Source organism: Zootoca vivipara, chromosome 1 (assembly GCF_963506605.1).
Source record: "Zootoca vivipara chromosome 1, rZooViv1.1, whole genome shotgun sequence".
NCBI lineage: Eukaryota > Metazoa > Chordata > Lepidosauria > Squamata > Lacertidae > Zootoca > Zootoca vivipara.
Window position 1 is genome coordinate 86203926 of NC_083276.1, and position 4685 is coordinate 86208610.

Below are 4685 nucleotides of genomic sequence, written 5' to 3' on the forward strand. Positions count from 1 at the left end.
GTTTTATATCTTAATATTCCTTACTGCTGAATTTAATCTTTTATCGAAGTAATTGAAATACAATTAAGAAGAAGTATATTAATAGTGAAATACATTTTCCCCCTTTAAATTTTTTTTTGGGGGGGGGGCAAGAGAGTGGGGCCCTAAGCTATAGCTTGTTTAGCTTATACGTAAATCCAGCACTGGCCCAGTATTCTCGGGAGGAAGCCATGAAACTGCTTTAAATCTATAGTGCAGGTGAGGCCTTACTTTTTTGGTTCATCCAGGGGAGGAAGACATTCCCTTGCCTCCCTACTCCAGATTCCTATGACTGGTCCAGCAACTGGTGGCCCTGTAATTACACCTGGCCAACAGATGGTCACTGTTGGTCTGCAAGCCATACTATGGTTCTTCGGCGATAAGCTACAAATAATATTTAAATGATGGTACCACACGGCACATACGGTAATCTAGTGCAACACATTCCCCTTTGCTGTCTTCACTGAGACTGTTCCCATGGCAAAGGCAGAAGAGGATGGGTATGGCTGATGTCAGAGTTGTTATGACTACTCCTGAGTAACGACCTTCCACATGCTTGTCTTTATTAGTGCACATTATTTACAGTGTAGCGAGCTGCTGGTTTCATGTCTCCTCATTCCGAATCAGAATCTGGCACTGCCCCTTTTCACGATTTTGACCAACATAAAAGCCTCGGAACAGTGAATCTCCTCCCCTTTCTCCTCCTTCTCAATACCGGTGTCGGGGGGGGGGAAGGGTCTACGGTCTGCCCTGTTCCTGTCCACCCTTCCCACCTCTCTCTCTTTCTGCCTGTGAAGCAGGGGCTCTCCAGTGCTGCCAGAGCCCTGGCACTCCTTCTCCATCTCCTGACTCATCCCTTCAGGCTCCTCACTTTCCTGACTACTCGGAGACGGGCTGCTTCTGATGAGGGGGGGTGTCTCTGTAATCCCTCCCCCTTACATCCGACTTAGGCCTTATAGCAAGATCCTGCGTATGTTTAATCAGAAGTAAGCTCTGTTTGCTTCAGCGGGACATTTCCTAGAAAACAAGGCAAGCGCGGTGTGGTTATTGGCATGTTCTTTGTAGCAGGACAGTAGCCGGGTGCATTCTGTTCCTGGCCAGTCCTTTCCTGTGGTAATTGTGGGCTTGTCCCTGCTACCGCTTGTGCTGTGCTTTCTAGGCACAGTTCCGGGAGGTTTTTTTCCTTTTGCACCACCACTTTCCCTGGGAAAACCCGTTGTTTACTGGGGGATCGCTGTTTACAAACCTGAATTGGGTTTTCTGCGGTTTGGCGTTTGTTCCGATTCAGCAGTAAACAGTGGGTTTTCCTGGGGAAAGTGGCAGGATGAAAGAAAAACTCTTTGGACCCATGTCTAGAAAGCAGGGAACAAGCAGAAGAAAACATGGGACAAGTGGAAGTGTGGGTGAGCCCCCCCTCTCTCTGTGTGTGTTCCATTCCCTGTCTTTTCTGCTTGCCTTGGGGTTCCTTTGTCCTCTGTTGTTTTGACTATGGCAAGTTTGGATGGTCTCTCCAGTGCTTGATCTCAACTGGGGTAAGGACTCCAATTCTGGCGATGCAGTTATTCTTCCCCAGTGGCGGCAACGGTTGGCTGGCTGTCTCTCTTCCTTCTCTTTCTTCACTTCCTCCTCCTCCTCCTCTGTATATTAAACATGCTTGTGCTGTTGTACACTGATAGGAAAAGAAAATGTTATATTAAAAAGTGTGACGTATTGCATCAAAGGAATTATTATTATTATTATTTTAATTGCAGCATTTGGATTTTAAAGCAGTGGTGGGAGGAACCACACTGCAGGGCCCGTAGCTGCTTTGAGCACCATTTGGGGGAAAGTTGGGATACAGGTTTAGCAAATAAATAAGTAAATAAATGAAATAAAAGAGTAGCCTGGCACTCATGGAAGGTAGTGCAACCAGGAAATGTTGGGATATCTCTACCCACAATAGCTCCTCTTAGCTGCTATAAGAAAGCTTTGCCACTTCCTGATGGATAGGAAACGTACTGCATTTTTTAAAAGTGCTATGAACCAAGGAAGGATGGAAAGACAACAGGAGAAGTGTTGGATTGCAACAGTTTGGCAGTGATGTTGTTTCAATTCTTTGTAATATGAATGAATGAGTGAATGAATGATGCAAATTTGAAAGAAAAGGGGCTGGTGTGAAAGCAACCTGTTATTTGCCTCCACTAAGTGTATCACTTGGACAGCACTGTATATGTTCAATATGGAATAAAATAAATTATGCGACCAGACAATTCAGATTGTGTGCCAAGAAATACTGAATTCTGCAACCTAAATAATTTATGGTTATGTTTTCCACATTTGGGCATATTTAGCTATTTATCCACTTTCCCTCCGTTTGATTTAGACCAGAAAAGCCCACATCTGCATGTATTTGAATTTGTATAGGAGGAACAGCTTCAGTCCTTCCTGCTCATACCAATAGGCATTCCTTTTAGTGTTTCCCTGCCCCAGAATTGTGCAAAAACACACAGCCCAGGCAATTGTAGATTTGCTTGTGCAGCATTTGGTTTTTGTGCAAATCTGATATATGGCTAAGCTCCTTACACGCCTTTATGTTGAAAAAAAGAAAAGAAAAGAAAGCAATTGTACATTTTCAGCACCAACTTTTCAGATTGCTGCCCAGGATATCTGGTGCAGAATTTCTTAAATGTGGTTTGCTTGTTCAGTTTTTTGTTTTTGTGCAAGTCAGAGGGATTGAAAGAAAAGAAAAAAAACCTCCATTCAGGAGCATACCAGTTATGAAGTGAAAGCACTGAAGAAGTAGTGGGCATGAAAAGGGGATCAGCAGAAAGTGACAATTGATTCACCCACCCCAAAGCACCAAAACAAATAACCCACAACCCCAAATGGAGCAGTTTGGACAAATCTGTTTTCCTGCAATTTATCAGATTATACCCATTATTGGGTAAACCTGAAATTACTGGGCCATTTACATGGGAAGGCAAAGAGCTGCACACAGATAGTGAACTCCAGTGTGAACAAACCCCAAGTAGTACAAGCATGCATTACTTCTCTTTATTTTGCATAATTTTCAGGGTCCCCCCCCTTTTTTTTTGCAGAATTTGATTTTGTTAATCATGAGGAGGAAGAAGCAACTATTGAAGGTTCTGATGTCTCACGTCCACACGCTAGAAATCTTATTCAGCCATCATTCCAGTAGGCATTGGCCACACATTTCTAAGAGCAGCTATGTAAAATGAAATCTGGGATTTCTTTAAAGCACTCTGAAGCCTGCACTCAGTATCACATTCGGTGCCTTTTCTGTTTGTCCTTGTGACATGGCAGCATACACAGAGCATTGCTATGTAGAGGCTAATGCGCCTCCATGCATGATACCAAGTTGGCCTTGTAAGCTGGTTTGGGAGCTCTGTTTCCCAGACAAAATTGGATGGCACCGGGAAGTGAATTTTATCAAGAGCTCAAGATCTCTACCAATGTGCTGGGTTAGGGAGGCAGGGAGAACTTGTGCTTGTGGAATTAAGGCATTCCCATGAAATTCCATGTATGCATTTATTGTTCAGGAGTCCACTATGCTCCCCGTCCCACACGGAATGTTTTATAGAAGGTACTTTGAAATTCACACAGCCTCCTTGTAGCGCTTTCTGCAACTGTTCTGTGCCCACACAACTTCAAACCTTAGAGAGGAGCAAAAGTAATGCATCTGGCTTTGCTCTATCTCGGGCTTTTCTTTTTTAACATAAAATATTTTTTAAAGCCTCAAGGCAGTTTAAGCATGAAAAAATAATCTCCCCCCTAGTCCCCCCCACCTTCACTTCATCCTCAAGCTTGTGAGGATTTTGATCACCTATCAGCTAGGTGAACAGTTTGTTATTACATTCTCCTAGCCTTTTGGCTAAGATGAGCTGGTGTTTTGTAGGGCTGGACTGGGGGATGGTGGTGGCTCTCAATATACTTTTGAACTCCTGTTTCCATTGCATCCCTTCCACATGCAACTCAGTGATAGCCTGTTTTCCTAACATGCAAAAGGTCCCAGTTTCAATTCCCCACATCTTTAGGTGGGAAACTTCTGCCTGAAATCCTGGAAAGGCTGCTGCCAGTCAGAGTAGACGCTACTGAACTTGATGGACCCAATGGGCAGAATCAGTATAAGACAGCTGTCTATATCCCTAGCCAGTATTGTCAGGGGTTTGGGATAATGGGTGCTGAGGTCCAGCAACATCTGGAGGGCACCAGGTTGCCCACACCTCTTGTAGGAGATAGAAAGTTGGACTTGGACCAGAGATGGCAGTGGAATGGATCCTTACCTGGCTGTAAAGCCTGCCCATGTCTGCACAGCTAAGCAGTGGTGGCAGATTTCTAGTTAAAATGTGTCCAGCTTGAACTCTCAACCACAGCTCTTATTGGAAAGGATGGGAGGGATTATAAAGTACTCACCTTTCTGCTTGTTTTGTGATGTGAGTTGATTGCGAAGAGCTTGTTATCATGATGCTGACAAGAGCAGTCTTTGGAACAAGGGGCTTCTCCACACTTGTGTTCAATGTGGATAGTAAGCTTCCCATAGCTCCGTTAAGTGTCCATTGTACGTTCTCCTCCAAATCACAGCCTTCCCACACTTTCCCCTCTGTAAATCTAGACTTTCTTACACCAGGGATATTCTGAAAAGGTGGGGATATGAGGAAATCTGGATT